The sequence below is a fragment of the Dermacentor albipictus genome, chromosome 2 (genome assembly GCF_038994185.2).
Source record: "Dermacentor albipictus isolate Rhodes 1998 colony chromosome 2, USDA_Dalb.pri_finalv2, whole genome shotgun sequence".
In the NCBI taxonomy this organism is placed as follows: domain Eukaryota; kingdom Metazoa; phylum Arthropoda; class Arachnida; order Ixodida; family Ixodidae; genus Dermacentor; species Dermacentor albipictus.
In genome coordinates, this window is record NC_091822.1 from 187,772,241 (window position 1) to 187,800,188 (window position 27,948).

Below are 27,948 nucleotides of genomic sequence, written 5' to 3' on the forward strand. Positions count from 1 at the left end.
AATCCGCGCCCCCATTCAGTGCCTTAACTGCCTTTTTTATACTTCCTTACCGCTACCTGCTTTAACGTCTGTGGCACTCAGCGTATGATAAACGAAACTTTAAAAAAAGAAACAAGTACACGGCAGAAGGCTTCCTCTAGCATTTTATTTCGCTCACTTTAGTGTTTTTGGCGCTTACTTGAGGGGATTTTAATCAATCCAATGTATTGAACGTCCGTGTCATAATATCACGTAATACGCATTAAAAGCAGCCATGGAAACTGTCCATGAAAGGAAGCCACTTACCCAGGCATTATATTACACAGGCCTCTGTTACCGACGAATAGGTCATCAATCAATATTGAGCGCTCTTTTCAAGCATGCCGATGAAGCATGCCGATGAGGCACCACTCGACCACGTAATGAGATAAGAGCGGACGAGTAAGCCTCGATATAACCTATATAAGGAAAAAAAAGACATTCGCACAGACAAAGAAAGGGGGCCTGGTATTCATCCAACAATTACAAAAAATGACTTTTTCAGGTGAGGGCGTGATGCAGTACATTGTTCATTTAGTGCCTGACATGTCCTAGAAATTGCGTGGCCGGCTCAGGTAATGAGCCTAATGCAAGCTGGAAATTTGTCGCGAGTAAGTTTCGGCAGCGATTGCGGTATGCATACTACTTAGGCATCAAAACAGACACTCACCAACGCACGTTCATAGCTCCTTCGCGCAGCATATATAACCGATGTATATTGGGCAAAGATAAGGTGCTTCTCAGCTTTTATTTATTTCTTTATTTATTGACACGTGTGGTTGGCAGACATCCCGCTCGCGTGCTCACCTTCCTTCGTTCCATCTCCGAACTGCGTAATTATATGCAGAATTTGAATTGAATTTTGTTGTTGTACGTGCAAAAACCACGATTTGGTTATGAGGCACGCGGTACGCAGTGTTCATATGGTTCTACCTGTGTCACGACCCCTCTTTCTTTCTTTCTCTCTTTCTTTCTTTCTTTCTTTCTTTCTTTCTTTCTTTCTTTCTTTCGTTCGTTCGTTCTTTCTTTTTTTGTTGCCGTTGCGTTCATTTATTCCTAATGGGACGTAACTTTCAGAATCATTATAAGCTCCCTTAAGCCTGAGAATACCGCCGACGTTCTACAAAAATTTTCACCGTCATTCTCGGTGTGTCTTGCGCTAAGCTTGACAACATCAAAGGTCTCTGCAGCTCTTCGTGTTTTAGGCCGCAATGAATGGGTCTCGTTAATATATACCGGGGGTGTCCTGTGTGACAACTATGTGTGTTCCTCTGCAAGTTAGCGATATACCGTATACGAGATCTTCATCGGCTAAAACTTAATGTATAAAATGAAACGCGTGATGGAAAAAGCGCCGGGAAATCATGTTTTGCTCTCGCTCTAAGCTTGCTTTCAAAAAGACCGCCTCTTTCGTTTTTTGGGAGGGAATTCTGCAGCATGGCGTTTCTTTATCAGTGTACACTTCCACATCACCTGTATCTCTAATAAAATGAGCTATATTTCACCAAGCCATCTCTACGTGTTTTAGGTGGGCTCATTAAATTTATTTTCGAGCGCACTTCCTTCAGGAGACGCTTTTAATGTACGCCTCTTTTTACGTCAGTCTTCTATTCGAACCAGCTGGGTCATTTTCCTTTTAAAACTACTAGCGCTGTTGCCGATGTCGTCATCGTGACGTCATCGTAAAATCATCGACGTTATTGCTGTTGTCTTGCCATATAGGTTACACACAGAACACCATGCATATCACGAAGTGGCTTTTACTATACAGGGTGTCCCATGTAGCTTACGCCAAACTTTAAAAATATTCAAATGCTACGTAGCTGGATAGAGCCCAAGTAATGTTGTTTGCCGTCGCCTGGAGATTCTCAAACTAATTCTTTTTTATTCTAACTTATTAGATAATTGGTCTTAGTTAATCAAATTCTCAAATATTATAACCATAATTAAAGTGTCAATGAGAAAATTGTAGAGCGACATGAAAAACTCCCGATACAGCTTTCTGTTGCTCATTAAGTGCTGCATAAGAGCTTTTCCGAGCGTGAAAGAAGCCCGCAAATGCGCACAAAATTGCAGTGCAACTGGCCACTCGAGGCACTTTGCGTGTATTCGCAGGCTTCTTAGCAAGTCGCGTATAATTAAATAATTCCAGTAAAATATTTATTATTCAAGGAATTGTGAAAAATATTGTGAACGTACTGTTGAACTAATTGAGTTTACTGTTCCTGTGCAAAACATAGTTGACCTCTATAACCTTTTGTGTGTTATGAGAGCTAGAGTGGGAATCGAGTAATGTGATTAATAGTGCTAAATAATTCTAAAAGAAATAAAGGAAGAAAAAGGAGTCCTTCGTCCGTCCGCCCAATCTGGCCAGCCGTTAACAAACTGGTATGGTTGCCCACTACCAAAGATACGAAACAATTATGGGGCCTTCATTACCTTGACAGATAAAAGAAATCCCCGCCCAAGCACTCAGTACAAATGGTTAACCAGCGAAGCTGAAACGTGCGGCCCAAGTCTTTATCACTGGTTCAATACCGACGGTTCTGTAAACGACGGCTTGGTAGGCTGCCGGGTCCTCGGTAGGCAGTTGGTGCTTGCAGTCGGCTGCACGAGCCTGTTCTTGTGCCCGGGGTGCAGCACCAGCACAGCGTAGACGAAGTCGTTCCGAGTTCTGCTCACGGCGTTGCTGATCGAAAGCTGCCTGCGCCTAAGGAGCGCATATGACGCGTGGCCTATCCATTTCGGAGCCGGAGAGAAAATGCTGCGTGCGCACTCGGTTGCGACGGAGAGCAACGACGTCACTACTGGCACAGTCAACCAGGCGTCTTTCCTTACCTATTTTTTTTTCGCGCATGTGCATGGGATTGCGCCGGAGGAGTTTTCGACGTAAAGGCGACGGACGGACAAATCAGCTAGCCATATACAGCTTCACTGTAAATGTTTGCAGTCAACTTCACATGAGCTCTAAGTGGGACGCAGAGTTCGCAACAACTTCGTTTTTCAGGTTTTTTAACAAACCGCACATTATTGTGATGTTGATGGGAATATGAATAAGGCGCGTGCTACGCTACGCACTACGATGCAAGTGAAACGAGTTCGTGTCAATCAGCGCGTTGCCTAATGAGACGCTCGCCTTAATCAGGTTCATTGCTCCCGCACCCAGTATTCCCGCTAACCGTACTGCTGTGATTGTAATTAGCCACGCAGTTGTGCCCAGCAGCCTTTTAATCAGCGCAACTAGACTTGGATGTGTATACGGTGGCAGCCATTCCCGGCTATACCTTAAACGAGTCTGCATTGTGCAGGTTTTGCGAAAGAGGAGACAGAGGAAATTGAAGGCAACAGAGAGAGGACGACAGAAAGTAATGGAATCGAGATTATAAATGCTCGGCACCCTATGGGGAGGATATGTGCACCGGTTAATTATTTTTACATGCGTCAGCGTCGTCGTCGTCGTCGTCGTCATGATCATCATCAGCCTATGTGTATCTTCACTACAGGACGAAGGCCTCTCCCAACGATCTCCCATTACCCCTGTCTTGTGCTAGCGGTTTCCAACTTGCACCTGAAAATTTCCCAATTTCATCACACCACCTAATTTTCTGTCGTCCTCGACTGCGCTTCCCTTCCCTTGGCACGCATTCTGTAACTGGGATGGTCAACCGGCGATTTACCCTGCGCATTACGTGACCTACCCAGCTCCATTTCTTTCGCATAATGTCAATTAGAATATCGGCTATCTACGTTTGCTCTGTGATCCACGCCGCTCTCTTCCTCTCTCTTAACGTTACGCCTACGTTTGTTCGTTCCATATAGCTCTTTGTGCGGTCCTCAACTTGTTCTCGAGCTTCTTGGGTAACTTCAATGTTTCTGCTCCATACGCCTGCACCAGTCGATCGCAACAATTGTACAGTTTGTACATTACTTGCCGTACATTACTTGTACATTACTTGCATTACTTACATTATTACTTGCCGTATGCACTCCAACGCATTTATATTCTTCTGTATGTTTCCTTCTCATGCGTAATCACTGGTAAATTCAAGTAACAACTCCTGCGCACTGGTTCCGGCCGCTGTGCCGCAGTGGCTGTCCTTCTTGCTGCTGAGTGCGAGGTCACTGGTTTGAAGCCTGGCCGCGGTGGCCCACGTTTCTGTGAGGGCTGATTGCCAAAACGCTCAAATGCTTCTGCACTTAAAGTTAGGTGCACGCTAGAAAACCCCAGGTGGTTAAACCTTGAGTTATCCGCTCTATGCTTTGTTTCTCACATTCCCAGTGATGCTTTGGGGCGTTAAACTCCGTGAAGCAATAGAAGCGCTGGCGCAGTTAACAATTAGGTGCGGTGTGAAAAACTGACGTCACTTTTGTTGTAGTAACGCCGTTGGAGAGAATAGACAAACTGGAAATTGCAGAGGAACTATAGGCGTGAGTGATTCCTGCCGTATAATCTTTCTTCTTCTCTGATATAGGCAACGCAGAGTGTCTATAGCTACTCCGCGGAATATATCTTTCAATTACGGTATCTTGTTTTCAACACCCCGCCCTACGTACGCAACCTCTCGTGCTTAGTTTTCTTTTCCATGCCACTTAAGTTCGGTGCATAGTTTCAACACCCTCTTTAAAATAATGCAGCTTAACAATGGCACAATGCACGTAGATTATGTATTGTTCAAAAGCAGTAAGGTGTCTAACCTGATCGCGCAGGAAGATTCTAATTAGCTGGACCATCCGAGCCTTCCAAAAGTAAAAATATGCTGATGATGAGCTTTACGCATGGCTTACGCCATTCGCACGCGGTAAAAGGTTTTAGCAGAGAACAATGGTTTCGAAGCGCTGCGTATCATCAAATGTCGGTACTCAAAGAAAGAGAAGAAAGAAGAACCTAAAACCCTTAAAACACGGCAATGACTCTTACTACGGATAGCTTGAGCAAGGATTTACTACGCTCTAATGAACAACCTTGATTAAAGCATGAACAAAATGTAAGGGAGCTGCTTTAAGTTACTTACAGTGAAAAATTCTTGAGCGCATACTTATTCACGGTTACTGGCCACCTAGAATGAGGGCGAAGTAATCTTCCTTGATATTGCTATAGTTCACGGCACTCAATGAAGTGCGATTCTACATTCTTGTCATTATGTGCGGTGAGTTCAAGAATGCGGTTAATACATACGTCAGCGTGTTGCTTGTCGAGAGTTAATTAAGTGAAATCGAATAAAACAAAATCACTTTTTCAAAATGAGTGTTCCTGCCTTAGAAAGTGCACAAGGGCTATTTTGAGTTAACATGAAGCTCTCTAGTGTCATCGATCAATTACACTCATTCATGCTTAACAGCTTAACAACTTTACTTGATACTAAAGCATAAAATCTGCCGTTTTCATCGATGTCTAGTATACGTGTCTATTCTAGGAATGACAGACAGAGAAAGGATGCTTACTAATACAGGGAGGTTGATCAGAGGTAGTTCCGGTTGAGTGCCCTGCACGGGGGAATGAGTAGGGGGATAAAAAGTAAAAGAGAGTAGATGGGGGATATATGTATATATAGAAAGAGAGAGAAAGAAGAGCACAAGCAAACAGCTTGCAATACAGAGCGATAGGGGTTCGCATTCTTAAAGTCCATCGTGAAGGACCCTAGACCACAGGCACCTTAGTAACGCGAGTAAGGCCATCTTCGTGGATTTTCTTTGAGAGCACTGTTCTAAAGCCTTCAGTTCTGATAGTGGACGATTGTCCAATGGGTTGAGCACTCTGCTTATCACGTGTCTCTCTGGGCGCAATATTGCGGGCAGACAAAGGCAACGTGTGCGAGCATTTCATTGCTGTTGCATGTTTCGCACGTGGCGCTTTTGGCCATTCCAATGAGGAATGAATATAAGCTTCGGCTGCATCAGAATACATGAGTATGCGCGTAGTAAAACTTCGTTAGCTATAAACAATACTTCAACTTACTCCTAGTGTTCATGTTATCTCATTTTCTTCGGGCAATTCCTTCTGCAGGAAAAAAGGGTGAGGGGAGCGATATATCTGAAAACAACAGATTCCTGCTACCTTGCGATATCACAGCGCAATTTCCAGCTGTTTCTTTCGATCAGCTACGTTAGAAAATTTATTTACCTGTATTTAAAGCATACACTATTATACCTGTCAATTTTCCTGATCTTTCCGGTAGACTCCCGAATCCCAACCCGTCATTCCGATTGTAGGGAGACGTACATAAATTTTCCGAAAAAGGGACCCCAACTTTTACGCGAAGAAAAATATAACAGAAAGGAGACGCTTCTTACTGCACAGTCTCGTCACAATTGCCATTATGCGCTATGTAGCTAGCTGAAGTCGGAGTCAAATCAAAGTCATGTGTGTGTCGGCAGTGTAGACCTAAATCGGTTTGTTTGCTTCAGATTGGTGCATGCGTTGAGCAGTTCGCGAAGGTTTAATGTGTCCTGAACTACGCACGTGCGCACGTGCATTCTTTTAGCCGCAGTACGAGCACCAAGACGTTTAGTAACTGTGGAGAGAACTATTCCAAGGTGCTTCTGACGTTGCAGTGTCCCAGGAAAAACAGATTAGAAGATTTCATTCCAACAAGTGTCCTAAAGTTAGTAGTTAAAAATTAACTAGCACATTTGTGTTATTTAACAAAATAATTGTTGGACATTTCCTTGCTGCAGATTTCCGCCTACAGCAGTGTAACCTAGCAAGAAAAACGGCAAAAGCCTATATATAGCTATGAACATTGTGTTCCGCATAAGAAGATACCTGCAAGTATAGTTACATGCCTAGATTTATACAGGCCTATGTGTTTTTTTTTCTTTTATACAGGTTTTATTATTTTAGCGCAAGGCAAAACAGGCAACTATACTTCCAAAGCCATATCTTTCAACTATATGGACCAAAAAGAATATGCTGTACTGTTGCGAAATGTTTTTCAGAGTAAATCATTGTTAAGCAGTAAATGTTCCTTTAAATTTTTCGGAGAAAAGACGCAAGTCACCGTTCATCCGTCACACTGAATGAACGTGTCGCGTACGATGTTTTCACGATGTTACTGCACCCGCAATTAACACAAAACTACACACGGAAACCGCACAAGGCACTACCAGAAATAGAAGTTAGTGCAAGTGCACTGTTGGCTAATTTCTTTTCGTTCGTTCGTTCGTTCGTTCGTTCGTTCGTTCGTTCGTTCGTTCGTTCATTCGTTCGTTCGTTCGTTCGTTCGTTCGTTCGTTCGTTCGTTCGTTCGTCCGTCCGTCCGTCCGTCCGTCCGTCCGTCCGTCCGTCCGTCCGTCCGTTCGTTCGTTCGTTCGTTCGTTCGTTCGTTCGTTCGTTCGTTCGTTCGTTCGTTCGTTCGTTCGTTCGTTCGTTCGTTCGTTCGTTCGTTCGTTCGTTCGTTCGTTCGTTCGTTCGTTCGTTCGTTCGTTCCTTCGTTCGTTCCTTCGTTCGTTCCTTCGTTCCTTCGTTCGTTCGTTCGTTCGTTCGTTCGTTCGTTCGTTCGTTCGTTCGTTCGTTCGTTCGTTCGTTCGTTCGTTCGTTCGTTCGTTCGTTCGTTCGTTCGTTCGTTCGTTCGTTCGTTCGTTCGTTCGTTCGTTCGTTCGTTCGTTCGTTCGTTCGTTCGTTCGTTCGTTCGTTCGTTCGTTCGTTCGTTCGCTTTCTTGCTTGCATGCTTTTCATGTAGTTTTGCCTTAGGATTCTTGTTTTGTTTTGTTTTTAGTGTAATTACTGACAAGGCGTTCATCACTTACTGCGATATCGCGCTACGACAACGCAAAATTTATAGCAGGCTGTGCCTGAGTTATGTGATGATTCGTCTGATGTGCCATTCCTTCTCCTTCTACCTTTTTGTTGCTGCCAATTGCTTCGTTTTTGTTCGTTTATCCTTTATTTTATTTTTTGACACTTCTTAGTCGCTTTTTTTATGCTTAGAAAAGCGGACTCTTCGTTGCCCTCTTTTCCTGGAATCACATCACTTAATAAACAAGCCGCAATTACAAATACACCGTAAGGCAACGTCCTCAATGGAACTGTCCCTGTTGGTTCCTGTAACTCCCGGGTGTCGTCTACCCATCGTAGTCGCCGGATTAGCAAGAGGATTAGCTCTTGTACGGTGCTGCAATGCCGATGTTAGGATGGAAGCACTCCCCACTGTGCATCATTAAATGCGGATTACGGCGGACTCCCTTTGCGCCTATATACGTGTACAACGCGAAAGATTCAACGTAACTCCTACGTGCAGACAATTTGCCTCGCAGTCTTTCTGACTCTACTTGTCTAGCTTGTTATTTTTCCTTGTTCGCTTAATCTGCTTAATTGCAGACTCTACCCTCGTCCGGTAGGTTCGCCTTGATTGTTTTATGTGTTTTTCTTTCTGAAGCCGCTATTTTTCGCTATGATGTTGAAAGTGCCGGTTTTATGCAACATATGCCTTCGGTGCCTTTTTTTACTTTTATTCATTCGCGTTCCTCCGTGTTTGGATCTTGCAGGTCTATCATATGAAAAATTAAACAACCTCCTGACTAAGTTTGTAGGTAACAACCGAGCTCAATTCTTAGGCTTTCTTAGCGGTGAGACATCATTAATTTAAGGCCGTAGGTGAGACCTTCCTCCTCAGTTGCCTAGGCCTGCGCGAACATGTGCCCGTCAGGGCACATATTCGCCACAGTGACGGTGGTACATTGTTTGCCCGCCTCGACGAGGCAGACGAACAGTTATTGCGGAACTCTTTGTTCTTATGAAATGGGTGTTTTTTTTTTTCTTGATAGCTCTTCGTGTATACTGCAAATAATGTTCAGCTACGGCTCAGCTACAAAATGCAGATTCATTGAGTTTCTAAGATGAAAATTCGTCGAGCCTTCTCCCTCAAGGGCTGGCGTCATTATACCTACACTGCAACCTCAAAGGTTGGTTGATCGTCTGCCGAAACATGTTTAAGATTGTTTTCGTGGCAGCAGCAATACAGTTCTTTTACTGCGTCATATGCACCAAATATTTGCAATGCCAGACGTTTACATCAACCTAATGTACTTTGTTTTTGTTTTCAACAGTATTACTACCATGGATTGGCTTTGCAGATGTATCACTAATGTTTACTGCAAGACCCGTACCACAGTTCTAACCAGAGTTCAGTGGATCTGGCTGCTCGAACTATCGCGTAGTACAGTCTGAAGAACACTTGCCTGGAGTGACCAACCACTGGCTGCGGATTGCTCCAGTGTCCACAGCTGCTATCTCGCGGTAGCTTTTTTTTGCTCCGTTACACATATGTTTGTCCTATAGCGAAGAGACCTAGCATGTGGCATAACCATGCATGGTCTCGTTGCAGTGTCGGTCTGTGCAGTTTACCTTTCTTTCATGTTTTGTGTGGGAAATGTGGCCGCCGAATCTGCCGAGTAACCCCTTTAGACAAGTGTGATTCGGATTGTACTAATTTATTAAAGTGGAGCTGTTATACGCTACGTTCTGGCGGTTTGTGTGCGTATGCAAAAAAAAAATGGCGGCCACCCCAGAGCTAAAAGAGCTAAAGCATAAAGTAAAAGCGCATCACCAGCTGCGTTTAATCGCGATAAGCGTCAAAACGCATTATGATCAAAAACTATCGTAACGAAAAAGTTAAACCGGAATAGAGACTGTTTAGTATGGATTGCGGTTTCACGTCGCGAGCTCTATAGGCAAATCACGTAATCTTATCTCAGTTCCCTTCCATCCATACAATGGGTAGGCCGCGTGTGGTGAGAAGCGCCAAAACCTCTTTTTGATTATGAGGCACGCCATAGTGGACGATTCCGAAAATTTCGACCCCCTGGGGTTCTTTAACGTGCACCTAAATCTAAGTACACGAGTGCTTTCGCATTTCGCCCCCATCGAAATGCAGCCGCCGTGGCCGGGATTCGATCCCACGACCTCGTGCTCAGCAGCCCAACACCATAGCCACCGAGCAACCACGGCGGGTGCGGGGAACACCTCCATGAACAGAGGCGGGAAAGTGCGCGGTGACGGTGGATGGTGCGTAGTACGGACGAAGAACGTGCCGCGAAGGCCAAACATACGCACATTTGCTTCAATCATCCCTACCGACACCACTCCCATTGTAATCTGGCTGTGAGAGTGATGTCACCTACCATGCCAGATTGATGGACTCCAACGGACGATGTGTGTGTGCTGTGCTATGTGCTCTCTCTCCCTCTCCCCCTTCCCCATCTTTATTCTCCCCCATCCCTCTTCCATGTGTAAGGTAGCAAACCGGTTAAGCTAAACCGGTTAACCTCCCTACCTTTCCTTCTCCACTTTTTCCTTCCTTCCTTCCTGGGTGATTTCAACATAGACGTGTCTCGGCCACATGGAAAGTTGTTCGTGGCACTTCTCTTGGAAAGGCTCGGCATTCAATGTTACACAGACATCAGCGTTAATAAAGGGAAAATGAGGCACCCACCCAAACGTAGCTATAGGGCTACAAAGGAAGCCCATACGAGTTACTCGAAAGAAAAGCTTCGCAGTTGAAGGAAAATTTGTCCCGGTCCGGGACGAATCTTTCTTCAACTGCGAAGCTTTTCTTTCGAGGAACCCATATGGGTTTCCTTTGTAGGACTTAGCGACGTTTGGGTGGATGTCTCATTTTCCCTTTATTGATTACTTCTCTCCACCTTGCGGGTTTCCGCAGAACTATTATACGGCAGACATCAGTGTTTCCAAGACGAATCATTGGTCGTGTGTAGACCTCACATTGGCGAAGAACATTTCTAGTGTCACCACAGGGTCACTTGCCGCATAACATAGTCATCGTAAAGCCATAGTCATCTAGGTGGCCAAATAATAAATCCAGAACAGCAAACAAAAGAAGTTTAAATATAAGAAAGCATGGATATGAAATTTAATACAAGAAAAATCGTGAAAAAACACGAAATTTATTATGGTGTGTGTGTGTGTGTGTGTGTGTGTGTGTGTGCTTTTTTAATTTTCCTTCCCCATATTTGTTACCACCATATTTATCACAATATATACAGCTCTGCTGCTCATCCACCTTTACAGACTGTAATTACTCTGATTTTTCTTCTTTTTTTCCTGTATTAAGCTTTGACTTTATGTTTAACCTGCAGAGGAATGCGTTCCCGCCATTTTAAAATACAACCAGGCCGTGAGCGTCCTTCGCGATCTTTAGTTGATACGAATGACATGCCATTGCTTATGAGTCACATTCATTCTGCTTCTACTTGATGTATTGATATCGCGGCAGTGTTGTCGTTTCCGCGATTAGCTTCATGTGAAAACATGGGTGTATGTGCAAAAGAAAGGCCCTCTCTGGACTCGCTCATGCACTTGTTTGTCATGCACACGGACTCCTTCATCCCCGTGTTTTCTCATGCACTTATGTGTGATTGGTGATGATCTGAGGTATACACTTGAACCGTGCTTAATGCTGGGGCCGGTAAGGGCACCATCGTGGGCATGTGCCATCTTCTTTTGTGTCTAATGCTTGTTTCTATTTTCTTCTTGCTTTCTCTCTCTTTTATTCTTGTCTGAGCAATGTTGCTGGCATATTTGAATACCCGCTCTATGAGGAAGCTGCATTTACATTTTTATACATTCAATACAAATAAAGGAATACATCACGAGCTTCATAGTCCTCACGACACCACGTACAATCAGCTATCATTGCTCGGGTCACGACGTTCTGTTAAATTAACTTGCTGTGATGCCAACTGGCGCAAAAACGAAGTGTAAAAAAAATATAGCGAAATTTTCAGTACAGCTCTGGAAATCAGGCAAATTCATCGATTTCGCAGAAAGAGATTTCTATTCTTCGATCGTCCTCTTTTAGTGTATCCTTTCTCCGTGGCATGCGGAACGTACACGGAACTGAAGAAAGAGAAACGATTGTTATTCTTGGCAGAAAGCACGGCAAACAGTTTCCGGGATTCCTTTCACGCTCTGGAAGCTGTCGCTTTTCGATCTTTCTTTTCGACACCGCATTCCCCTACATACACGTCTTGTCGCGCACTCCTTTCTTGGTGGTCTCCCTCGAGTCCCTACGATCTCCCGAATGGGAGGACAGGCCATTTCGTGAAATAGCCACACTCCGCCGAAACGAGGTCGCCTTCCTTACGTTCTCCGCGACCGACGGCACAGGATATATCTCGTATTGTTCTCTACATTCTACACAGCTCCTATTCCTTCGTTCTATTCCTGTCCCTAAACGGTGCACTTCACGCCCCGTATTCGCACTGTTTTGCACGAAACGATGACTTCGTATGTTTTTTTTTTTTTGGGGGGGGGGGGAGGGGGGAGGCGGAAAGGCGCGAGGGGGCGGGGGGGCACTTATTAACGTGGGCTGGTTTTTAAAGTACTCGTGTTCTTACCATTTTTTCTGAGAAACTCTCTATCTAATGGCGTTGGGGATGTCGAACAGTATGCTTGCATGTACACTGGGACTTGTTTCTGGGGACACGCATTAGGAGAAGGCAAAAAAAAAATATCAGTAAAAAAAGTGCACATTTTCTGTAGCGCTTGAGTTGTGGAGCTAATTTACATTTCACTCTGCTAAAATACATTATTTACCTTTTTGAGTCACCTTCGTTTTACTCACATTGTTCTTTCTTTTACTGCTTGCCCCCTTGGTACGAATTTTCGCGAAATTGATATCAGGTCTCGCTTAGTATTCTCCACTTTCTTTTTAAAGACCCAGCTTAGAGCGGCCTTTCTTCCGCTTGGAAAAGTACCTGGCTATATTTTACTACGCTCACGTTTTTACATTACCATTTCGTCTAAGCACCCAAATCTCAGAGATTATATGAAGTTCGGCAGTTTTTTACCTTAAAAAAAGCTGGCTCTATTATTATATGAGAACACGGTTGCATTAAACTCCAACAAAACAAACAGAAGAAACGTACGCTTTTGTAGTTTCCGACTCACCCGGACAGTATTCCTCGACCCTTACTCTGCACCTTCAATTTTGTACTCGTGGCCGTATGGATTCCATTCCCTTACCTAAGATCACTTGTCTTGACTTTTTGTATTCCTGTAATAGTAATCTGCCTTAGTACGCATTATATACTATGGCCAGAACGACCAAGCACTTCTTTCATATCTGTTTGTATCTGAACGGCTACCGCATAAAAATTTTTCTGATCTCATTCTTTCCGTCGAGTTCCTTGCGTGGACATGGTTGGCGTTGTTCATATGAATGGACAGGGATGGAGCACTACCCAAAATTATGGGAACTTTCAGTGTTCCTGCTTTTAGCATTGCACTTTATCTGCCTGTAACGCTCATCATGAGCTGAATAATGATCTACAGGATCATTTTACCGTAGACCCTCTGCAGCAGTCTTGCTCCGATTGGTGCAGAATAGAAAACTGCTATATACAGGGTATCCCAGCTAACTTTAGCCAGAGTTCAAAAATGTGCGAATGCCACGTAGCTGGACAGAACCGAAGTAATGTTGTATGCCATCGCTTGGAGATACTCATATTATTTTTTAAATTCTACCTAATTACATAATTAGTACCAATTAGATTATCAGCTTCTCAAATATTATAATTAGATGAAAAGTGTCAATGAGAAAATTGTAGAACGACATGAAAAACTACCGATGCAGCTTTCTGTTGCTCAATGGGTGTTACATAAAAGCGTTTTGCGAGCGTAAAAGAAGCCTACAAATACATGCGAAATTGACGCGAGACTGGCTGCTCCAGGCCCTTAATATAGTTGATTATCCACTAACGAATTACACGTGACTCTTCGCGTTATCGACGGGGCAAGCTGTAACAAGCGACGCAGCTTTCAACCTTTGAATGTGGCGGGAGCTGCAGCAAAATGCATGTGGTCGTGCCACGCATCTTCCTCGCACATGCGGATGTCAGAGAGGCAGACTCGGGCACGCAGCGTTTGTTTCATCTTAATGCTCCCGAGATGTTGGCCGAAGAAATTAACCGTTGTTGCTATGACTCGACAGTGACTTCAGAAGCTGATGCCAAAGAAATCGCCTACAGACGCTTTGCTCAGCTTTTCATAGCATTACCGGTAGCGCCTTCTCTAAACCGCAGCAACAGAAGGGCTAAGCTAAATCAAGAGCTCGGACTCGAGCATCAGTAATTGAGCAACGTCGATATTGTGCTCAAGCTGTTAGTATGTTACAGCAACGCCCTTCTCTACACAGCGCACCCGTCTAGTGAGTTGCAGTGTCGCTGCCGATGTCATAACAAATTTTTAAAAATTAGGGAAGATGACCAGAAAGATTTGCAAAAAATCAATTTTTAAAGATAAACAACGAGGGGAGAGCTTCAATGGACCCATGGTAAGAGTCAGGCCACCTCGTTCTGTTGGCTGTAATTGCGCAAGGTTAATGAAAGTGGCGATGAAAGTAACGTAGAAGTAATCGACTAATTGGTAGCAACTTCCAAATTACTTTCGTCGGGCAGCAACTAGCCGCTGTGGTCAATTACATCTTTGATTGACGTAATTTTGATTGTATTCGGTTGCTTTTTTTCTGTAACGGTGTATAAGTGTGCTGGGTTCGATTCAAGGGACCGCGTTTGGGTGGCCGCAAAATCCATAATACACCCGAGTGCCGAGGGGTAAGTATACGTTAAGTAACCACAGGCATTTTAAATAATTGCTGAAATATACATTTATTTGCGTCTTCTCTAGGCCAAGCCACCTTTTCGTGCTCAAATCAACGCAGGTTATTTTATATGGAGCCGTTACTGTTCCAGGCCACCATCCGCTATGATCGGAGTGAGTTTCAGCAAAACAGTTATAGTTGTGAGGCCTCTTAAAGTTATTGAGCTTGGCGCTAAAAAAAATATTTCCGCATTTTGCTTTGCTGGAGAGACGCAGTTCTTGCATCATAGAGTAAAGCATTAGTTTACCGAACTACTCTGTAGGTTTCAACAGTATACCAAGGAGATAGTGATGTAGAGTCAAGTGGCTGACAGATGGCGAAATTAAGACTTATTTATATTTTTGTATGTGTGTTGTTTTTCCCATTCTCGTTGTCTTCTTTTTTGTCGACTGTTGCAATCTGGTTTTATGTTTTCATGTGTATACGGGTTGTACGAAATATCATGTTTTTCGTATGGTATATCCAAAACTGTGTGAAAACTGTCTCTTTTTTCCTATTTAAAGTGACTACATGTCAAGTGTTTGTAAAACACTTGTGAACACTAGAAAATTTTTTGTTACAGTCTTCACTCAGAATGGAAATAAAGTCTAACGCGATATCTGAGCTTCCGCTTCTATGCTCTTAATGCCCTCCACATGCATAACCCCTATGCAGCACGCCCTTTTCAGCCGGTGCATACAAAATTCTCTACGTTTTTGTTCAGGAAATTCGTACAACACTGAGAGAATACGCTGACTTTCTGCGCCTGTTTGCAAAGCGCAATATTTTGGTATTTCCATAATGTCTGCCAGGTATTCTTTTTCTTTTTATTAGTATAAACTAAGGGAAGCTCACGTCGGTTTGCACATTCCGCGTTTCTATAGTGCCGAAATGTGTTCAGCAATTTATCCCTCCGGCAATGGTATTATTGGCATGCATTCGCGTCAGCATAAATGCAATGGCCTTACCAACCAAAACAGGAATGGCATTAACGTTGCCTACTAAGAGACTGTTTGCGGTGTGGAGAGTATTTTCCTGCAGTGTTTTTTGCTCTTGTGCATTTGTTTTCACTGTCGTTTGCATACAGGGCAACATGGCATTGTTTTTCTGAGTTTTGTTATTCAATGGGTTGTTGTCGCCGTCGCTGTTGTAGTTTTCGTCGTCTTTGTCGCCGGAGCCCAAGTTGTGTCTACAGGCTTCGGCCACTGGAAGGTTTCCTATGAGCAACGTATTCAGCTAGAGCTATCCGAGCTTACGAGGCACGAACGGAAGCTGTTATTCGCGAATTGCGAAAGCGCGCTACTAGCAATACCGGCCAGTGTTTGATCAACACTTGTTGAACAAGAGATCTCTCTGACGTCAACGTTTTGACAAGGTGAATTGTCTTCGTCAGAGCAACAACTGCTTTCCTCAGCAGTGTTTTCATACACCCTCCTCCATACCCGACAGGGGAGAAGTATAGGCGGGTGCATGGAGTATTGCGAAGAAAGTAAATGTGTTCGAAAGAGTGAGGGAAGTGGGGCCAGCGCTAGTGGTTCTTCCAAAAAGGAGGGTTGACAAGGACGGAAAAGAATCTTCATGTGGCAGCAGGCACTTTAGGTCCCGCAGATTCAGCTTTCTCATAAAACAGCAAGTGAGAAGAGATGCTTTGATACAGGCGTTGAAGATAAATGCTTTCAAACTGGAAATGAGAATAGAGAGGCCTTGATGAATAGCCTCCTTGTCGAAACTATGGCTCCAGTGATCTCTCTTCTTCGATCAATGTTGATCACTTCGTACACACTATAGAGAGAGAGAGAAAGAGAGAGAGAGAGAGAGAGAGGGCTCTTTATTAGAAAAACAGAGAATTTTGCCGGTGCCTATATAACCGCTGGCATGCTACTCTGTATAGGGATGGGGAATGGGATTAAAAGATTCCAGAAGAGAGTGGGAGAAAAAGAGGATAAAAATAAATATGAAATGTCCGAGTGGACCTGATACTAATATTTACATGTGACATGGCGGGTAAATTTAGGCTTTTGTATAAAAAGCGTGCAATTTTTAAAGTTTTCCTATTACACCAATTTCTGTCAGGTATTTGAACAATAAATCCAAGACCCGTCGCTGTTTGGAGTGCCGGGCATTGGACATAATATACTCGGTAACGTAAACGGTTCGTGGCAAATCATGTCCATTTGGTGCTCAAAAAATTGTCTCTCGTCGCGGTACGCGGGGCATTTTAGTAATATGTCCTCAATTGTCTCTGAGTTGCGACAATTATCACAGTATGGGTTAGTGGTAAGTCCTATGCGGTACAGATAATTGCTCGTGTATGCCACGTTCAGTCGAAGACGATGGTACAATGTCTCTAAGTGTCGAGGCATGGCAAAAAAACATGCCTATCAAGAAAAAGACCGCATCTTGAATCTGCCGCTGCTCCAAGATAACTTCCTGCGTTACATTGACCCAGAAATGAGACCGAAAATTCCCCGACCACTTCCTCCACACTATAGAGATTCGTGTGTATGCTCCCCAGTCTACACTTACCTTTGTACCTCTCACTTGTTTTGGACTTCCGCCCATGTTTAGCTTATTTCAAAGTCATTATTAGTGTAATTCAGCTGCATCTTCTCTTGCGCGACAGTGCTCCGTAGCCGACTGAGCGCAGTTTTTTGGGAAGGGGCTATGCGGACGCTCTGAGCAGATTCAGCTACCGTACATAGCTCCGGGTTAAAGTAAAGAAAACAATAAAGAGAGCATTGGTTTGGTGTGTCTTAGTATATGATCTTTCGAGAGTACAAAAAAGTCCCTCTTAGCTTGGAATGTGATAAAAAACGGAAAGGACGGGTGGCGACACCTCCTTGAAGTTCCGGCGCCAGTTAGCCGTAACGTAGTCGTTTTCGACTGCGTCTGCTCACTTGTAGTTAAATGTTTATTAATAAGAATCAGCTAATCTGTATTTTAAAGGTGCTAAAGAATAAACTTAGCAGGTTTCGGGAACAGTTCGTAGGCCACAACTGCCGAAATACAACAGCCCAAATTCGAGAAATTGCTTTGAAATCCGTAACGTTAAAGTGACGTGCAGAAGCTGGAGTTGGGGCATGAACTGAAAGAAGAAAATGGCAGTAATCAACCTCTCATCACGAAACAAAACAAAAGAAAAAGAACCTATCCAAGAATACAGTGAATTTTCTTTACCTTCTCTTCTTACTTTCGTGGCACAGAGTGCCTCCAAGCTGGCGTAACCAGCTTACTTGGTAGAGAAAACTTTGCTTCAGCTGTCGCCGTTTCTCCTCTTCCATCAGAGATGGGACGCCATAGACGTTGAACTTGGAGAATAGACTTTATGTACACATTATATACATTGACAGCTATTTACAGTGGGTCCGACGTATCAACTCGACATAGCCGATAGTACATAGCACCGTTCGTACGTCAAGACCCTTGGGTTACACTGGGACCGGCGCCTTAACTCGGCAGAGCCGAAAGTGCAGAGCACCTTTCTTGCGCCCGGAACCCTCGTGAGAGGTCGGGAGCCCGGTTTTAAACCTTCGGTTGCCCCTCCCGAATCCCCTCATGGCAAATCACGACACCCCAGTGACCTGATTGGGTCAACTGGGCTGTCACTCATTGGGCACTCTCTCTCTCACCCTCTCCCTGCGTTCCTCGGAACATTCAGAGAGATAGAGGGAGAGACAGTAACCACCAAACAACAAATAAACAAATAACATCCCAACCGTTTCGCCTCCGCGACATACATGGAAAAGTCTCCCGACACCTTGAAAAACACTTACGGGGAAACGGCCATCTGCGTCGCCCCGTCCTCGCACTTTCACTAATCCCATCGCGCACTGCGTGCCGCAAAGGACACCCTTGCCGACGTGCGCCCGCCGATTCGCAATGCCGTCTTGTGCATTGTTCGTCTCGTCCGGCTGGCCCGCAAAGCTAAGTGCACCGTTGGATTTGTCTCGGTGGCGCCAGCCTACGTTTTAAGAGACTGCGCGTCGAGTCACCGATCCCTCGGGTTATAAGCTGCCGCTTTGTACCCCCCCCGGCATGACCATTGATATCCTAACGACGCTTTGCCCGCACGCGTGACAGGTTAAAATGTCCCGACGCGTCGGCGCGGGCTATCTGCCGTCAAGGAGCGTCTCCCGACTCATTAACAAAGCGCCCGGCTGGCTTTACTCCCGGCTAAGCCCGAAAACGGCGACCTCCCCCAATTCTAGGAAGAGAAATGACCTCTCAGCGTCCACGGCGTTTGGCAACATCCTTTACAAATACATTATCTGTCTAAACTAGTTTAATGTTTCTCTTTACTTCCTTTGACACACGGAGTGCACGGGTGCCTTTGCCTACTGTCACCATGTCATGCTTGCCGTAGGAGGCGTATAAACGAATCTGGGGACTCGATGTGATAAGCCTAACATATCGTGTAATTAAAAGAAACAGAGGGAAAACGAGGGGATGCCGGCGCGAAAGCTCGGGTAACATGTCGAAGCACGTTCAGCAAACATGGTTAATTTTTCTTAATTCACACTATGTTGAGGAAGACAGCACATGTTTGAACTCCTTGGCCTTCCGCACCGGAGCCATTGTGAAATACGAGGAGCTAACGCACCTATCGATGACGAGGCATGCTTGCTGCTATGAGTGAGTTTTAGTAAATCTCGTTACGAAGACACGCTTCCTGTGAGCGGGAGCAAACTGTGTGCCTGACCGTTAGACGGGGGCCGTGTACCTAGGCGCAATGTATACCAGCCGCGCTGTAGTTCCACGTAGGTGCCTCTGGCAATGTAGGAGCTCCTGTATATACAATGCTTTCAATGTACACGCAGCGTGCTTAGCAATTAAAAAAGAGATAGATAAGAACTCTAAACCTTTCACTCGTTTTGTAGAAACGTTCTCGAATTAAAAGGGGGTACATCGGTTGTTTACACTGCCATTAATCCCTCTAACATTATAGCCTACCAGAGCAGAAGTTGTAGCAGCTGTTTGATTGCGATGAAAAGAGAACTTGGGCGTGCAACCTCCTTGGCCACTCTTATCGTAGTGCTGTAGTTTCCGGTACTTTCTCTCAAATAGCAAATAATACAAGGAATTTATGCCGATTTTCCATAGCCACCTTATGTAAAGTCTGATTTGAAATCCGCTCAATCCTTTTTATTTTCAAACCATTGCACGAAGAAGCAGAATATCCGCAGCTTTCGTTCGTCTTTGCAAGTTGCAAGATAATAGCCAGAACGGCATCTTGAGTCCTTGTGGCGATAGAAATTTTAAAAAAAATGCCTACAGGGCACGTAAGCACTTCTTACGAGTTGTGAATTCGAAAGCATTATGCTTCGTTCTGTCTAGTGCGACGTTTTGCTTCGGCTTCATGTTCTCGAAGGGCTTCGTCCTCTTGCAGTTTGAAACGCTTTATTTGGCGATCCGCTTCCGCCTCACGTTTTCGAATGGCTTCATGCTGTCTCCTAGCGCGTTGCCCCGCTGCTCGTTCCACCTGCCTTGTATTGGAAGAATTGACGACGATGGTAGATTTCGCTGTCTGCCTCTTCCCCCGATCCTTTTGCTGCGTTTCTCCGCTCCGTTACTTCGTCGGTGGTGCACTGGCGCGTGGACGGCCACGTTATGCTACTGCCGAGGTTGCAGCAGCCGACGATGTAGATGCTTCAGGCTCCATAGCAGTACGTGCTGCCCGAGCCAGCAAGCAGCAGCATGCGGTGCTGACTTTGGCACCGCGCCGACTTCTAAGTGAGAGAGCGAGGGTGGAGAGGCGTCGCAAAGATGCCTTCTCCTCCCATGCAACACCCAGAGAGCTAATGCGGCAGCAGGCTTTCCCTTTCGCCCACTCTGCTCCCTAGAGGCGCTCTCGTGCCGTGGCGTCGCAGCCAATGGGACTTTAGGTGCCGTTTCGCTGCTACAGACGGCAGACGCCGGCTTCCCTCAATGGGCCGTATAACGCTTTTGCATTAAAAACAGTGCCGCGAAAGGCTGGACAGGCAACTCCTTAGCGCCGCGCTTATAAAGACTGTATTCCCCATTACCCCACCATTACCAAGCGAATCACCAATAGGAGGCGAAGTTGCGTTCGCCTCCTATTGGTGATTCGCTTGGTAATGGTGGAAGGAAAGAAGGATGCTTTGAACAGACCCTTTCAACTGTGGTCATCAAGGCCATTTTTGCCATTTTCATCAATGTCATCACCATAAATAACGTTATGCCCGAGGAAACGGGCTGCAACGTATACACATTCCGGTACATTTACGTGAGAGTTATTTCAGCTTGCGCGTTACGTTCTACCTTCTTTATGCCTCTGTGCTACACATCCTCCAATTCTCTTTTTTCTGCCACAGATAAGTTCACTTTCTCGCCACTGCCTTACATTCCGAGGGCCGCAGCAACGCTGGGGAATGTCAGTGTCTGCATGCAGGTGTAAAGGTAAAATACCTCCAGCATTTTCCCAACAGGTAATAGGCATGTAACTTGACAGAACAGTTACTGGTGGTTTTGCTTTAATGTGCATCTAAACGTATGAAAGACATGCTCACGTAGCTATACAAACAACATTGAAATCTTTGCTTACTACTGTAATAATAGAGGTCCTAAATGCAGGGAGGCGAAATTACAAATAAGGCTGCATTCCAATTGTACTGAAATTTGTTTAATGGTCGTCACAGCTTGACGGCGTACAGCAGCACGGCTGAACGCAGCTGCACGCCTCTGTGTTCTAAAGCGTCGCTTAAATCGGGAAAAGGTCGAGCCCATCGTTTCGCGATCAACATGAGAGCGTTGTAGGCACTTCGTGGTTTCCTCGGAAGTCTGCTCTGCTTAAGTACTTTCGACGAGCCATCCTTACCGTCCTCTTCCCATTCTACAGTGGGGAATTGTTGCGTGCGCCCGCCAGTCTTTATTCCGAAAGAACCGAGTATGCGCAGCTCTGCGATCACATTTTCCCACCCAATCTGTCTCCACCAAGTCTGCCTGCACACAGCCCTCCAATTGCATTCCGTGCTGTCTTTCAAGCTCGACGGGTATTACACACTTGTTCGTTCAGCACGGAGGGATTGCAAACTTCTGAGGCGGGAGCTCTTCAATACAGCGTGCCTGCGTTGCTACAGCGAATGTGAATGCGTGTGCATTCGTGCGCGCGTGCCTGCGTTTAGAATTCCTTTAGGGAATACGAACTGGGTTACTCCCCGTTCCTCGCGTTTTGAACCGCACGAGCGCGTCCAAGCGTGCGCGCTTGGCGCTCTGTCGCAGCGAAGCAAAGTTCGTTTCGTACGCAGAGTCGGAACCGCTAGCAGGGTAAACAATTCGGCACTGAATGCTGCGAGCAGCCCCTCTGCTTTTCTCGTTTCCTTCTCACTGTCTCTTGCGCTTTCTATGCGGGGTGGTGCATCAAGTGAGTGCAAACGGAAGCGTAAACAGTGCTCTCGCTGGCGCTGTGAATGTTTAAATTATATCGACTCGGTTCCTGGGGAACGTTCGTCGGATAACACGCTTACGCTTTTAAGTGCAAGCGGCGCGCATGGTAGCGAACGCAAGTGTGTTCTTCTTTAACACTGGAAAGCTCGTAGCACTACTTTCTACTCGAAGCCAGAGCCTCTTAAATGTGCTTCGGGATTCTTCCCCTCGACGAAACGTACGTCGTGCTCTATATTTTCAGTCTCGCATATTATGACCCGCCTTTTGTATTTGTTATCTGTGCTAAGAAACGGCAGTGAGTGAAACAAGCTGTAATAAAAATTATGACCTATTTTGACACGCTCTACAGGGGCGATAAATATGTTGCTTTTCTTTACCATGAGCATTCAGTTGAAATTTGTATGTTGACAAAAAAATGAATGAGGCATGGAAATGATTTGGGGCTTGCCTGGATATCAACACGTCGTAATGGGTGTAGGCTTTTAAGCCAGATAAAAAAGAAAACATGCTATAATAAATCTTAAATATACAGCTTTCTACATTTTTGGTAATACTATCACTCTTGTGATTAGTATGATGAACTACACATGGTTTTCCAACCACGAGTTTTATTTGACAAATATGCCAATTAAAGCTACCTGCTCGCAGCGGCGAAGCGAGGATTATTAAACCCTCTTTGCACCGAATCTTGCCTCAATTGAGCCAACAGACCATTCGTAACCTGACTCGGGTATAGGCTAAGACGCCATATTTTGATAGAGCGGATCAAGCGCAGTCTGTCAACGCCACCACTTCCACAAACGTGTCTTTGGTTTTTCTCACTTTGAACAACAAAATGTTTTCCTTAAACGTACTGCTGCTTTACGAGAAAGCGCCAGGACTACACGAAAAACTGTAATCGTTCTTAGGGCATCATAGCGTTCGCACGCTCAGGACCTTTTCATATGTCAATTTCTTTTCTCATTTTCTTTGATACCCATTCCCTCCCTCTCTAACCTGACAGTTATCGTGCGTAACTTATCTGCCTTTCTCCTGTGGGTATGCGCGACTCTCACGCGTCCCCTGATGTGTTGCTTTCCCCGCTTAGCTCCGGTCTCCTGTAATCCGGCTTCACCACGTGGCCTGGGGCCCGCGATGGTCGGTGTGGTCCTTTAAGTATTTTAATCTCTAGAGCGCCCCTAATTCCTCTCGTTAGCCGGTCGGCAGATCTGCATAAAACTCTAGTTTCTCCCAATAAAAGTGCGAGTTCACAGTTTCTACAATACAACCTTAGATGTACACAGATGTACTATTCGATGTACAGAGATATACGATTCCTCGGGCTCTGGCACGAACACGGCATTTTTCTGATCCCTCATCTGGAAAGAGAACCGAAGACTAAAAGGGAGGGAAAGTCGACACCAACGGAGTACAACAGGCGTAAAGGCAGTTAATAATAAATAACCAGAATATATATATTGAATATTGTTCCTGCGCTGATGCGTGTGGTCGGTTTATTGCGTGTAAGGTAGCGTTTCATCTGCGTGATAAAGAAATGAACTTTCAGTCGTTAGCGCGCTTTCTAATCGTCGTGTTGTCTCGGTGTTTGTGCTTGGTGCTCTCCGGCGCTGTTTGTAGCCATTTCTTCCGTTTCCTCTCCTCCTTTCTCTTCAATCAAGGGTCAAAGTACTTTGAGCTGCCAGCCTGAAAGAGCTTCAAATTCCACGCAGAAGCACGAAATCGATGTGAATTTTGGGGGCCGCCTGTGTTGTGAAGCGTCACGCTCCTCTTAAACCGTCTCTGCTTGGGGGGAGCGTTAGCTAGACGGGGGCTTAGGGGGCGTGAAATCTAGGTCATGGCATGCCGTGTTCCTTGTCACTTCCCGAAAGCAGTTATAAGTCAAGCGAAGGCTTCAAGGCCCTGCAATTTTTCGAAATCCCAGAAGCGCGCTGGAGCGAAAGTAATCGCCGTTGCATTCGACCGTTGCCGACTCGGCGATGTCTTCCTCCGCATGCGCGAAGTGCGGCTATGAAGCGTCAGGAATGTGAGAAAAGCTTCGCTTCGAGGTCGCGGAAATACGAGAAGTTTTCGCGATAAAAACAGTGGCTCGATCCTCGCTGTCTGACCAGCTTTTACGCAGATCGGCCGAGACTTGCCTTACAGTGCGTGATGAAAAATTGCAGGCCTTCGGAAAGACGCGAGAGAAATTCGGAAGCTAGCGTATCAGCACAACCACCGGGGAGGGGACAGTTATGTGCTATCAGGAGCGGGCAGGGTTTTTCTGGCAGGCAACTTTTAAATGCATTGGGATTTTGCAGCCTACTCCAACCCGCATTAATAAATCTGAGTTACTGGCCTGCGCACGATGCTAGCGCCCCATAAATGGCGTCGCAGCCTTCTCTGATGCCATATGCACACTAATTGCGTGTGTCGTAGCAGCGACATTGAATGATGACCCTGTTGATGCTACAATGCCCTAGATGACGTGATGACGATAACGATGAGTATAAAGGTTATGATGTTGGGGTACGAAATTATGATAACGGTGACTCTTCCGGCGAGTCTTTATTCAAGGGCTATTGCTTCGACAATGACAGTCATCAGCAGAAAACCACGCAGACGATAGGCAGACGGCAGTATCATTTCTTTATTATTATTTTTCAGCACTTTGTCTTACAATTTTATGGTAAGGGTGTGGCCTAACCATGGAAGCTTCCCGATAGTTTTCAAGAATGGAAACGTTGGAAAATGTTTCTAACTTTGTTTTATAGCACCAACCACGCTTGCCATATATATTTTTCTAGATACTAATATCGCACAAAGCCCCATCAAAAAAATATGTCCCCCAAACACGATCATTTACGACCTACCTTTGTAGTGACTTCTCTATACCCTGTTGTTTCCGTACACGGTACGCGGCAATATTGAATAATAAATGTTAAAAGAATAAATTCCACTTCCAAATACACAAGGATAAGCTAAAAGAACATTCCTGAACATGGTTAAGCTAAAAGTTGCGTTCCTGCGACGTCTTTACGGTTCCTGTATTAGAGTACTTCAGCTCATGTCATGGAGTTACCTCACCTTTGCATCATTACTTTTTCCCAACGTTGTCACGTCTTTCTTCTTTTCATTTTGTTTCCTTTTTCTGCTTGAAAAGTAAAGTGCTTCCTAGTGTCTTCGCAAGATTGCTGCCACGTTAACACACCGTTAATGGCGTGTGTTTCCTGCGATGTTGTTGCGAAGTTTATACCTTTACGGCTGGGCACTGTCGTTGACAAAACGGTGTTAGGAGGAAACCTAGGTATCGCTAAACCAGAGGACATGAAGTAAGTCTGTTTTCAAGTACACCATCGTGCGCATTCACTGCTCTTGCCACCTCAAGCGCGAACATGTACAGCACCAACGAACACGCTAGGGCATCCAATTAGAACGTTCCTGAAGTTTGTTTCTTCTCTTTGAAAACCAAATTGGTGTTTTGTACTATGTTGCTGCTCCCACGTGACTTTCTTTTTCATAAGCCCGGCTCCTTATTTCATTCGCAGTTTTATTAGGCGCAAGTAAACCCATGCTCTCCGGCAGGGGCGAGTAGCCAGTGCCGGAGCGATTGGCGGCAGCTATCTTTTATTCCTTTCGGAACGGGGCAGCCTGCGGCTATTCATAAGAAAATTCAGTATTGTTCGGCATATTAATGCATCTTTAACGCGTACGCGTCACTTTGACGTGGTAAGTTGTTGCGGTTTTGTGACGTCGCGTGAGAGGCAGGTGAAGTGGGTGCAGCCCGAAAACTTTTGGCCAATAGCCGAGGGCTAATGGCAAAAAGGCGTCGAATCAGAAATAACTATTTTTGTTTTGCTCGATCAAATTATGCACAATCTGTGTGCACACGTTGTATCAGATGGGGAGCTATTGCGGTTTTCGTGACGTCGCGTGGCAAACAAGTGAAGTGGAGGTGGTCCAAAAAGTTTTTGACCAATCGCGGTGGGCTGATTGCAGAATTAGAATAGAAATGTTTGCAATAGTTTTACGTTATAGCGCCCATGATTGCTTGCTTCGTTCTTTCGCGCCGGTCTCAAGCTGATATTGGCAAGCCTATATTTACCTGTATTCATGCGCAAGTCTCTCTCTCTCTCTCTCTCTCTCTCTCTCTCTCTCTCTCTATTTATCGCTGTGTGCGCGTGTGTGTAGCACGCATATAAGTTTGCTTATATGCTCATATAATGTACTTATGTGTATAGAACGCATGAAACTTTGCTCTGAGCGTACGCCTTCTGCTGGGTACATACATACTTTCTTAACAATTTACCTTTAAAGGCAGCACACAAATAGCGCCAAACATTGAACAGCACAGACTGGCAACATTGTTTCCAGACCACTGACTTTATCAGTTACTCGGCTGGCTGCCGATTCGGACTGCTTCTTCTGAACAAACTTGCTCTAGGCACGCACCGTCCTCGTATACGGCGTCTTGCGCTTACAGGAGAGCAGCGCAGGTTTACCATCACAACTTCTTTTCTTTGCATGCGTTTTATTGCAATCATGCGCCACCCCGTCTTTAGACAGCCTTAAAACATTTTTCGCGAACCGAGTCTATAGTTCGTAAAACTTGATGCTGCAGTCGTAAAACCGTAAATATGAGCCAGAATTCGTAAACTTAACGAAAAGTTCCGAAGAGTTGACTGATATGTTTTAACGGTCACCGGAGCATGCCGCACGTGAGGCACAATATCTCCCGCAACGAACGCTTTCAATTTGAGTTTCCTAATGTTCTCGCAGCCACTAGCGCAGCCAGGCGGCGTAATCGAGTTAATCGCCAACTCTCGCAGTTTCGCAAAATTTTCCACACGCGCTCATTTTAATCTCGAGCTGTGGTCTTCGAAAACAGGTTCGCACTTCAAAAAACGCCTCGCAAACTATGCCAACTATTTGCATGATTGTCGAAGGGGAGGGTTTCATCTATCTGTGAGTCGCCAAGGAAGTCCCTAGCGATGAACGAGGGTGAAAATGGCAGGGCGAGGGAGTCGAGAATTGAAAATTCCTTCGCGGGATTGCACTACGCGAAACCGGCGATTAGAACGAGCGCTGTTTAAACACGTATACCTCCGCAAGAATTGTGCGGTTTGGCTGTAGGCGGCAAGTTAGAGACTATATTTTGATTGTCAAGACGCTAACTTTATTTATGCCGGAGCCACAGACAATGTGATATTGGTTTGATATTTCTATTTGTGTCCATCCTTTTATTGAGATTATGATGAACAGCTCATGGTTTTGAATAAATGTGGAGGAAGTGAATATATTTCTTTTATATAAAAAAAAACGTTGGCTTCTTTAGGTAGCACTGGCTCCTCTTTGTGGCATGGCCCACAAAATTTAATCCCGAAATGTGCCGATTAACACTGACTACAGCCACAGAGCATGAAAACACATATAAATTAACAGTTATTAAGATGAGCGGACGAACGCAAGTACACATACATAAAACATTAGATAAGTACATAAAAATTTATAACAAGCTAGGATTTGCGTGACGTTTATGTCATCTGTAGTATTTCGATTTTTTTAATATAGAACACTGGAATTTAATATAAACCTAAGATATTGGTATTGCCTAATAAATGACGAAAGGAATTTTAAAGCGAAGTGATACATCGAACGCGAATAGAGATAGATGTATTGGTATTCACGGAAAAAATTTGAAACGCAGCGTGTTGTACAAAAAAATTTTGACAATCCGTGTGTGTTTTCCCGTGATATAACTGTTTAAACTGGGCATGCAACGAATATTTCTAAAGAGCACAGAATGCGTCCGCTTTGTACTTGCGGCTTAGGCAGCTTTGCGCAATGCCACTTCCACATTGATGTCAGGCTTTCTACAGAGCAGTATTTAAGTCGGTAAACTAGTGTTCTGAACTGCGACAGTCCATATAAAGTACGAGTAACAAACAAAATT

General features: G+C 44.9%; 1 protein-coding gene across 1 annotated transcript in view; it reads left to right on the forward strand.

Moving 5' to 3' along the window:
• The window catches only part of LOC139056373 (uncharacterized), a 360,115-nt gene that overhangs the window by 191,214 nt on the left and 140,953 nt on the right, over positions 1-27,948 (forward strand). The window lies entirely within an intron of this gene.